Here is an 11,866-nt window from a genome sequence, read left to right as displayed (position 1 = left end):
ACCCCAAAAGGATTCTCTCCTAAGCCCCAGGAGAAAGAAACTCACAACAGCTCCTCTCATTTCACTCAATAGAGTGTCTACCAGGCACAACCACAATACAACATGCTACCACCGTGCCTTATCTTCTATCCCCGCAGCAATTCTAGGAGCTGGTGTTACCATCATCCCCATTTCACTTATTCATTCAACAAATACTTTCTGAGCACCTACTATGTGCTAGGCACTCTACAAGGTACTACAGGGTTACCTTAGATCCCCACGACAACCTCATAAGTTGGTATTACTATTGTCCCCATTTTCCTCATTTAGGCATTGGGTATTTATTGACCGCCTACTATGAGCTACACATGCTACCAGGAAAGTATATATACTTGCATTATTTTATATCCTCATGGAATTCTATAAACATGATATTACTATTATCTCCACTTCATTCATCCAACAAATATTTCCTGAGCACCATGCATGTGCCAAGCACCCTGCATACAAATCTAAACAAACAGAAATGAGCCCTGCCTGTATGGAGCTTGTGGTCTACTGTAGTAATCATCAGAAATACCTGCTAAGATTCTCTACTATTAATAGCTAGCTCTGTTCTAAGAGCTTTACACAAATTACCCTATTTAATCTTCATCCCGACCTCACAAGGTAAGTGAAAGTATTAGATCATCCCTGTTTTGAAGTTAAAAGAAACTGGGGACCAGAGATGAAATGATTTGTTCAAGGTCCCACACACCTAAAACTGGTGCAGACAGGACATGAGCTCCAGAGAGAGACATGCATCAAATGATCACACGAACAAACGCAAAACTGTGACTTCTGGGCCTTGATATGCGTCCTAAAGGTAGAGAAATATTACCAATGAGACAAAGTCAGCAAGGGGCTGATCTGGTGTACCAAGGTCAAAGAAGGGTCCCCAAGGAAGACAGTCAAGCTGGTGCCTGAAGGATGAGTAGAGGAGAACTAAGTAATGAGGAAAGGCAAGGCATTCCCAGCAGACAGCAGCATGTGCAAAGGCCGGGTGGTAGAAGGAAGCATGGCACACTCCAGGAACCAAGACAGGGCCTGAGGAAGGCTGTGCACAGTCTACACTGCAGGCCATGTATTTTGGTATTCATTCTAAGGGCAAGGGAAAGTACTGAGAGACTCTAAGCAAGCTATCAAAAAACATTTCTCAGAGGCACAAAGATGAGCCCCAACTCAACATACAGGCAAGGAAAGGGACCGACACAGAGTCCTGGGATGACAGATCAAGCCTGGCTTTCAACTCAGATGAATTCAAGTCAAAATTCTGAAACACAAGCTTTAAGCAGAAGAGGGAAGAAAGGTCACCGTGGGGCAATGACAGCTTTAGTCAAGGACTCCACTCAAACTTCCAGCCTTGTGCAGAGATAAGGCATTTACAGAGCCCGATAAGGCAGCATACTCTCAAGTGGTTTTCCAACCAAGGCTGGGCATGCTTTTAAAAAAATACTGTATCCTGGCGGGCTGTGGTGGTTCATGCCTGTAATCCCAGCACTTTGGGAGGCCCAGGTGAGCAGATCGCTTGAGGTCAGGAATTGGAGACCAGCCTGGCCAGTATGGCAAAATGCCATTTCTACTAAAAATACAAAAATTAGCTGAGAGTGGTGGCTCACCGCTGTAGTCCCAGTTACTCAGGAGGCTGAGGCAGAAGAATCACTTGAACCCAGGAGGCAGAGGTTGCAGTGAGCTGAGATCCCACCACTGCACTCCAACCTGGGGACCCTGTCTGTATCTGGACCCTATCCCCACCAGGGATTCTGATTAAGCTGGTTTGGGATGCAACTGGGACAATGAAACTTTGTTTTTGTTTTAAACATCCACATTCTCCTTGGAAAAGTGGCTGGGCAGGAAATATGCAAGAGAAGCCAAGAACAAGAACATCCTGTCACACTGGACGACAAGGAAACTAAGCATAAACAGGATTGTTAGAAGGCCCAAGAGCCAAGCAGAAGTGGCACCACAGTCTACAAAAGGGACAATTTGAGCTTTGACGAGGAGAGTAAGTGCAACGAGCTGAAACATACCATGTATGTTTGGTTTGTTTTTGAGATGAAATCTTGCTGTCTCCAAGGCTGGAGTGCAGTGGTGTGATCTTGGCTAACTGCAACCTCTGTCTCCTGTGTTCAAGTGATCCTCCTGCATTGGCCTCCCAAGTAGCTGGGATTACAAGCATGAGCCAAGACACTGGGTTAACTTTTGTAAATTTAGTAGAGACGGGGTTTCACCCTGTTGGTAACCAAGCTGGTCTTGAACTCCTGATCTCAAGGTATCCACCCGCCTCAGCCTCCTAATGTGCTTGGATTACAGAAATGAGCCACCGTGCCTGGCCAAAAACCTCCATTTTTACTTAAGATTTTAATGATTGGCCGGGCACGGTGGCTCACACCTATAATCCCAGTACTTTGGGTGGCCGAGGCGGGTGGATCACGAGGTCAAGGGATCGAGACCATCCTGGTCAACAAGGTGAAACCTCGTCTCTACTAAAAATACAAAAATTAGCTGGGCGTGATGGTGCATGCCTGTAATCCCAGCTCCTCGGGAGGCTGAGGCAGGAGAATTGTTTGAACCCAGGAGGCGGAGGTTGCAGTGAGCCGAGATCGTGCCATTGCACTCCAGTCTGGGCAACAACAGCGAAACTCTGTCTCAAAAAAAAAAAAATTTTTTTAATGATTAATTTCACATTATAAAGTGAAAAGTAACAAGTCTCTAGCAGTCTTATCCCGAAAACTGGGGCCGATTATAAAGCACTATTTTACTCAGTCCCATTTTCCTTCAAATCACCTATCTTGATTAAATACAAGAGTTTCATTTTCTACCCCTGTATAAGGGCAGTAAACACTACTAGGAAAAAAACCCATAATTAGCACCAGTACAAATTCAAGGTTTCCAACCTGAGCATAAGCATTGCTCTGTGATTTTTTTTTTAACCGATCCCAGGTTACAATCTCGTATTACCCCAAAATGAAATCTCAAATGTCCTTCATTCTGCATAAAATGCATGCTGGCCCCTCCATGGAAAACATCAACCATGAATTATGGGTCTCTACACTTTACCTTCACACCACTGATTTCTGTTGCACTAACTATGCTTATTGCCATGTATGTCTAGCATTAGACTGGACTCCTAGGGAACAGGAACTCACATTCATTTCTCAGTCCTGAGGGCAAAACACCAAAGTGTAATTAAGGTAAGAAACAACTCCAGTTATTTCAAGTTCTGAATTTGTGGTCTTATCAAAAATGGCAGTGTGTATTCAAGCTTTGCTTATTTTTCTGATCCCGTTCTCTATTTTTGGGGGGTCTTACAAAACAGGCCAGGAAGTCAAAAATGTCTAGAGATTACTCACACATGGTAATCTTTGCAAATAAAACTCGTAGACCTAACTTATACTAATAAAAATTTCATGATACTTTTTATTTTGTTTGAGACAGGGTCTTGCTCTGTCACCCAGGCTGAAGTACAATTACAGCTCACTGCAACCTCATCCTCCTAAGCTCAAGCAATCCTCCCACCTCAGCCTCCTGAGTGTTGGGGCTACAGGCACAAGCCACCATGTGTGGCTAATTTTTTGTAGAGATGGGGTTTCACCGTGTTGCCCAGGCTGGTCTCAAACTTCTGGGCTCACAGGATCTGCCTCACAAAGTGCTGGGATGAAAGGCGTGAGCCACTGTGTCCAGCACCAATACCAGATTTTAATTGTGCGTTGAGGTGGCTGGATTGAAGAAGAAATATGTACTCCATTTTCTTTTATTTCCCAGTCCTAAGGGGTTTTAAACACACTAATATTAAAGTTTAAATGCCCTAGAGCAGAAAAAGAGATTTAAAAACTTGACAGTCTTACAGTGATTTCAGAGATGAAAAGATTTTCAGAGATAAAAAGCATGATTTGCCAAATTTAAAACAGCAATAGACGCAATAAGTAGCAGATAAAATATAACCAAACAAAAGTTAGTAACAAAAAAATCAGCAAATGATTTATCCTACTACTCGAATCAAAAAGACAAAATAGATTAACAAGATGAAAGAAAAAAAAAGTTAGAAATATGCAGATCAACCTTACCAATACTGTGTATAGAAAGAAAACTGTGTTTTTTTGACAAATTTATTGAGCATCGAGCATCTAGCATACTACAGCCATGATACAATAAAGAATGAGAGACATGGAATGTGTCTTCAAAACATCCACATTCTAGAACAAATGAAGCTGAAGTAGTAACCAAACAAATTACTGAAGAAAAACTAGGCTTATGAAGAAAGGGAGTAGGAAGAGAAGGAAAGGAAAAAAATAAATGTATACATTTTATGTTTTAGCAAAATTTAAGGCAAAGAGATTCTGATAGAATTTCAAAGATTTCAGAGATAAAGTATCCCTCAAGCATGGTGATGATTTGGTGTCTCGGGTAATCAAATTTTTAAAAACATCTGGATGGCCATGTTTTTAAAAGAATACCGTAACACATGGACAAGGACATGGTTAAACTGGCACTCCCACACATTCGAAGTGGGAACAGAAATTGTTTTAATTTTCTAGATGTAAATTTGACAATTCCACTTCATGTACAGCTTAAGAACCTTACTAAGGTTTCTGCTAGGCATGGAAGCTCACGCCTGCAATCCCAGCACTTTGAGAGGCTGAGGAAGGTGGATCACTTGAGGTCAGGAGTTCAAGACCAGCCTGGCTAACATGGTGAAACTTCACCTGTACTAAAAATGCAAAAATTAGGTGGGTGTGGTGGTGCATACCTGAAATCCTAGCTACTTGGGAGGCTGAGGCAGAATTGTTGAACCCAGGAGGCAGAGGTTTCAGTGAGCAGGGATTGTGCCACCACACTCCAGCCTGGGCAACAAAGCAATACTCTGTCAAATAAATAAATAAATAGAACCTGGGTAACAAAGTGATATTCTGTCAAATAAATAAATAAAATGAATAATAAATAAATAAAGCCTCAGTAAAGTTTCTTATACCCTTCCCATCCCCTTCCATTCTTTGTGCTATTGTCATGCCTTTTACTCCATTATAAAACTTATAATGCATTATTATTTTTGCTTTAAACAACTATCTTTCTAAAGCTACTATTTCTTTAATTCATGATGTTGCGCAACCATCACCACTAATTACAGAACATTTCCATCACATAAAAGGGAAATCCTGTATTGTTAGCAGTCACCTTCAATACAACAATCTTTTAAAGAGATTAAAAAAGAAAAAAAAATTGTCTTAATTTTACTTCTAGACTTACCATTTCTAGCACTTCTCAATCCTTTGTCATTTGCCTTCTACCCGAACAACTTCAACATTTCTTGTGGAGGCCTGCCAGCAACAAGTTCCAATAGGCCTCTTTTTTTTTTTTTTTTTTTTTTTNGCTTTTTCCAGGTCAGAGATGTGAGGAAAATCTGCAAGGAAGAAGCCATACCCTTGGCATAGAAGCAGCTTATTCCTGGGGAAAAGAGGTAGATTTAGAAGTGCAGTCCAAAGTTGGACAGTAAGCCAAGGGAGGAAACTGTTGAGCTGAGACAAGAGGCTGGGGACTTGAGCCTGCATTTGGGGGGTACCCATATAGGACAAAAGGAGAAACATGTCATAAACCCAGCTTCAAATGGTGCTTTGGCATAAAGTTGTTTTCCTGCCCAAACTGGCATTTAATATTGGTTGAAATGAAAGAGACACACCAGCCATCGACTTTTTACCATGTAATTAACCAGCTCTGAATAATGTCATGTCTTTTTACTTTAATGCTCTTTTCAAAATGGCTAATGAACAATGTACAGAATTCAAAAGTCACAAAATAGTATCAACCTTGAGAACATTGTGCTCATTTAAACAAACAAGTTTCAAAATGACAAACAGTATATGATTCCACTTGCATGAGCTATCTAGAGTAGTCCAATTTATAGACTCAGAGAGTAGAATTGTGATTGCCGAGGGCAGGAGGAAGTATTAAATACTAGTTTAATGGCCATGAAAAAGAGACTGGTTGTACAATATGAATATATTTAACACTACTGAACTGTACCCTTAAAAATGTTTAAGGTAGTAAGTTTTGGTAAATGAATTTTATCACAATTAAAATTTTTTTAAAAATTAAGTCACGGCCGGGTGCGGTGGCTCAAGCCTGTAATCCCACCACTTTGGGAGGCCGAGGCGGGTGGATCACGAGGTCAAGAGATTGAGAGCATCCTGGTCAACATGGTGAAACCCCGTCTCTACTAAAAATACAAAAAATCAGCTGGGCATGGTAGTGCGTGCCTGTAGTCCCAGTCACTCGGGAGGCTGAGGCAGGGGAATTGCCTGAACCCAGGAGGTGGAGGTTGCGGTGAGCCAAGATCGCGCCATTGCACTCCAGTCTGGGTAACAGGAGCGAAACTCGGTCTCAAAAAAAAAAAGATGTCTCTCCAGGCCAGGCACAGTGGCCCACAGCTGTAATCCCAGCACTTTGGGAGCCCGAGGCAGGCAGATCATGAGGTCAGGAGTTTGATACCAGCCTGGCCAACATAGTGAAACCTCATGTCTACTAAAAATACAAAAATATTAACCAGATGTGGTGGCATGCACCTGTAATCTCACCTACTCGGTATGCTGAGGCAGGAGAATCACTTGAACCTAGGAGGCGGAGGTTGCAGTGAGCCGAGATCACACCACTGCACTCTAGCCTGGGCAAGGATGACTCTGTCTCAGACAAAAAAAAAAAAATTAAAGAGGTCTCTCCATTGCATTTTGTTAAATTTTTGATGAGAAGTCTGCTGTCATTCTTATCTCTGTTACTCTGTACACGATGTGTATTCTTTCTCTGACTGCTTTCAAGATTTTCTCTATTATTAGTTGCCAAGAATGTGATAATGATATGCCTTGGTGTGGTTACCTTTATAATTATTCTCCTTGGGATTCTTAAATATGTAGGCTTATAGTTTTCATCAAATTTGGAAATTTCCTGGTCATTATTTTTTACAATCTTTTTTCTGTTCTCCCCTTTCCCTCTTTTCTAGGGCTCCAATTACATACATGTCAGACTGTTTTTATCTCTAACAACTGTCCTTGTTATAGTCATTGATGCTCTATCAATTTTTCCATTTCTCTTTCTGTTCTCATTTTGGACAGTTTCTATTGCTGTCTTGAAGTTCACTGATGTGCAGTGCCTCAACTACTGTTAATGCCATCGTTGTACCTTAAAATTTATTTCCAACTCTAAATGTTCTGTTTGGGTCTTTTAAAAATATACCGTCTAGTTCTCTTCCCATTATGTTAACCATTTCCTCTATTTTTTTTTGAACCAAGAACATATTTGTAATTGCTGTTTTCATGTCTTTGTAAATTTCATCATCTCTGTCATTTCTGGATCTAGATGATTTTTCTCTTGATTATGTCATATTTTCCTGGTTTTCTGCATGCCTGGTCATTTTACTGAATGCTTAACATTGTGAGTTTCATGTTTTAGATTTTGTGTATTTCCTTAAATAGCACTGAACTTTGTTCTCACACACAGGTAAGATTCTTTAAATCGACTGGATCTTCCAAGACTTGCTTTTTCTTTGTTAGAGTAAGTCCAAAGAACCCTTTAACTTAGGGCTAATTTAGCCTCATTAAAAAAGGTCATGCCCTTTTGATGCCCTTGTATATACTCTGGCTAATGGCAACACAGACTATTCCCAGCTCTGTGTGAGTTCCAGGAATCATGTGGCCTGCTGCTTTTCAGTAGGGTTCTTTCTCTGGCCTCAGGTGCTCTCCTCTCATGCATGTGTAAATCAGGACTCAACCTGACTTCAGGGGAATCCTCCACCTGCCTCTGGAGTTTTGTGTACAACTCCCATGTCTCTGGTACTCTGCCCCACAAATTATGACAATCTTCCCTCCCTGCCAATCCCCATCTTGTCCTCTCAATTCAGTAAGACACAAGGCTTTAATTTTGGTTCCCCATCCCTGCTCTGCACCCTGAAAACTACCTCCAGATAATAAATTGGAACAACCATTGAACTCAGCAGGTTTGTTTCCCACCTTTCAGTGACCACAGTCTTCTGTTGCCTATTACCCAATGGATTACACATTGCTCTTTCATATATTGTCCAGTTTTCTAGTTACTTAAAATAGCAAGGTAAATTTATTCCTTGTTATTCCATCACTGCTGGACAGAATATATATTCAAGTAACAGTTTCTCAATTTTGTATCTTATTGTTGTTTCGAGACAAGTTTTCGCTCTCGCCCAAGCTGGAGTGCAACGGCTCATAACTCACTGTAGCCTCAAACTCCTGGGCTCCAGGCATCCTTCCACCTAGGCCTTCCAAAGCACTGGGATTAAAAGGATGTGCATACCACTACGCCCTCAATTTAGTATCTCAAGTCTTAGTTTTCATCAAGCTCTACCTCTTTAAAACACCAAAGAATATTTCTCTCCCTTTTTTCTTGGAATTTGCTCTACTCTTCTTAGTTTGACACTGAACTCTTAATTCTCCTACCTTTTTATGATTTCTGATTCTTGAATCCTCAAAGTTTTAGGAAGTTTAGGAATGTTTCCAAAATCCTATTCTTGCCACTTTTTCTTCTACATCTGTATAGGACTTCACCCTGTGAAATTTCAACAAGTTCCACAAATTCATTCAGGACCTCTTTTGGGGCTCTTAACAGAAGTAGCTATGTGACTGGCCTTGGACTTCTTCATTCACAGGAGAAAAAAGGTGAATACAAAATACAATTTCTACATTTTAAAATGTCTGTGTGTGTGCGCGCGTGCGTGCGTGTGTGTGTGTGTGTGTATTGAGCAGAGTCTTGCTCTGTCACCCAGGCAGTTCAGTGGCACAATCTTGGCTCACTGCAACTTCTGCCTCAGTGGTTCAAGTGATTCTCATGTCTCAGCCTCCTGAGTAGCTGAGACTACAGACACATGCCAACATGCCCAGCTCTAATTTTTCTATTTTTAATACAGATGGGGTTTCACTATTGTCCAGGCTGGTCTCGAACTCCTGGCCTTAAGTGATCCACCAGCCTCAGCCTCCCAAAATGCTGAGATTACAGGCATGAGCCACCATGTTGGCTATAAAAATATTTTCATACACATACAGCCAGAGGAAAAAAGAAGTTAATCCACTTAAAGTGTTAAGAATGATGATCTGTTTTATGGGTAACATTGTCTTATTTTTCTGTATTTTCAATACATACATGTGTGTGCATTCACACACACACCTATTTTTTTAAGTCCCCATTTCTAGCTCATAACTCCAGCTGTTTTTGTAGGCCAGAACCTCTCATACCACTATTTTCAAAAGCAAGTCACGTATCTTCCACCTACACCCTGTCTCCCTCTGTGTCAGTTAATGATACCCAGTCCTCCTCTAAGATTCACAGTCATTGCAACTCGTTCTTCTGTTCCCACATCTAGTCAAAAATCCTACTGGAAACCATGAATTTCAATCCATGAGAAACAATATTATTGCAGAGGGCTCCAGAATAATGATCTCAAAGGAGCACTAAAAAGCTAGAATGGACCCCCCCACCCCCTGCTTTTTCCAGGTCAGAGATGTGAGGAAAATCTGCAAGGAAGAAGCCATACCCTTGGCATAGAAGCAGCTTATTCCTGGGGAAAAGAGGTAGATTTAGAAGTGCAGTCCAAAGTTGGACAGTAAGCCAAGGGAGGAAACTGTTGAGCTGAGACAAGAGGCTGGGGACTTGAGCCTGCATTTGGGGGGTACCCATATAGGACAAAAGGAGAAACATGTCATAAACCCAGCTTCAAATGGTGCTTTGGCATAAAGTTGTTTTCCTGCCCAAACTGGCATTTAATATTGGTTGAAATGAAAGAGACACACCAGCCATCGACTTTTTACCATGTAATTAACCAGCTCTGAATAATGTCATGTCTTTTTACTTTAATGCTCTTTTCAAAATGGCTAATGAACAATGTACAGAATTCAAAAGTCACAAAATAGTATCAACCTTGAGAACATTGTGCTCATTTAAACAAACAAGTTTCAAAATGACAAACAGTATATGATTCCACTTGCATGAGCTATCTAGAGTAGTCCAATTTATAGACTCAGAGAGTAGAATTGTGATTGCCGAGGGCAGGAGGAAGTATTAAATACTAGTTTAATGGCCATGAAAAAGAGACTGGTTGTACAATATGAATATATTTAACACTACTGAACTGTACCCTTAAAAATGTTTAAGGTAGTAAGTTTTGGTAAATGAATTTTATCACAATTAAAATTTTTTTAAAAATTAAGTCACGGCCGGGTGCGGTGGCTCAAGCCTGTAATCCCACCACTTTGGGAGGCCGAGGCGGGTGGATCACGAGGTCAAGAGATTGAGAGCATCCTGGTCAACATGGTGAAACCCCGTCTCTACTAAAAATACAAAAAATCAGCTGGGCATGGTAGTGCGTGCCTGTAGTCCCAGTCACTCGGGAGGCTGAGGCAGGGGAATTGCCTGAACCCAGGAGGTGGAGGTTGCGGTGAGCCAAGATCGCGCCATTGCACTCCAGCCTGGGTAACAAGAGCGAAACTCCATCTCAAAAAAAAAAAAATTAAGTCACAAATTAGTATAGAAAGTATCACACAATTGTGCCTTCTGGCCACTCACTTCCACTCCTCAGAGACAGCCAGTGTTAGGACAGTCTTTCCAAATATATTCTATCTATATATGCTTGCAAATATATGCCTTTTGAGATAAAACACACCCATACACAAATAGCAGCGTACTACATGTACTGTTCATGCACTTTGATCTTTTCATTTACTACACCTGAGGGACTTTACTACATTACTTCACATCAAGCTGCCTTACTCCTTTAAAGAGCTGCTACTGATTCACTATATGATGATATCAATTATTTTACTAGTTCCCTACTTATGAGTAATTAGGTTTTGTATGAACTTTTGTGCTTACAAACACAGCAATGAATACCTTTGTGCTATTATTAACCTCCACATATTCAAGAGTGTGTGTAAATATGTTATATGCCTAGGATAAAACTGCTAAAACAAAAGTCATGTGCATTCTTTATGTGTGACTACATGTATGCAAGCTATTTTTATTTACATAAAAATATATTAAAGTATAGCATACATTCAGAACAGTACATAATTCTTAAGTTCATAGCTCAATGAATTTTCTCAATCCCACCTAACACAGACAAAAAACAAAAAATGAAGACTATAAGCCTCCAAAAGCCCTTCATGTCTCCATCCAGTGAGCTCACCAAGAGAAATACTACCCTGACTTCTAACACAACAATTTTGTCTGTTTTTGAACATGTATTTATGTGTTTGGCTCTTTCACCTAACATTATGTTTGTGAGTCATTCACGTTGTGTGAATTGTAATTCATTCACTCTTGCTCTATAGTATCCCATTATGTAAATATATCACAACTTATCTAAACTTATCTATACTACACAAGGTATGTGCATTCTTAAATTTTAAAAAATATTATTCAATTGCTCTCCATAGAATTTGAAATCTTACCATTAATATATGGAAGTTTTTTTTTTTATTTTCCTACACCTTAGCCAACAGTAATCAAAGTTCTTAATCTTGGCTAATTGGATATTTTTTAAAATGCTTTCAGTATAGTTTCAATTTGCTTTTCTCTTATAATGACTGAAACTGAGGAACATTTCATACATTTATGTATGAAAGCCACTTGTCTTTCCTTTGAACTGTCTCTAATGTGCCCACTTATCTACTGAGCTGTTGGCCTTTTCTATCAGCAAGCGATCCTGCTTTGTAAAGGAAATTAGCCCTTTGAACATGCTGTATGGCAACTACTTTTTCCCAGCTTATCACTGGAGTCCCAGTTTTGTTTATAATAGAGTTTTTGCCATGTCTAAGTTGTCTTTTTTTTTTTTTTTTTT

The 11,866-nt window shown here is 40.3% G+C and overlaps 1 long non-coding RNA gene across 1 annotated transcript in view; it reads right to left on the bottom strand.

Moving 5' to 3' along the window:
• Positions 1-11,866, bottom strand: part of LOC108303175 — a 49,510-nt gene that overhangs the window by 8,272 nt on the left and 29,372 nt on the right. The window lies entirely within an intron of this gene.

This window comes from Cebus imitator, unplaced genomic scaffold (genome assembly GCF_001604975.1).
Source record: "Cebus imitator isolate Cc_AM_T3 unplaced genomic scaffold, Cebus_imitator-1.0 Scaffold45, whole genome shotgun sequence".
Classification (NCBI taxonomy): Eukaryota; Metazoa; Chordata; class Mammalia; order Primates; family Cebidae; genus Cebus; species Cebus imitator.
Note: the sequence above shows the minus strand (reverse complement) of the source record. Positions and strands in the feature narration are given on the sequence as shown.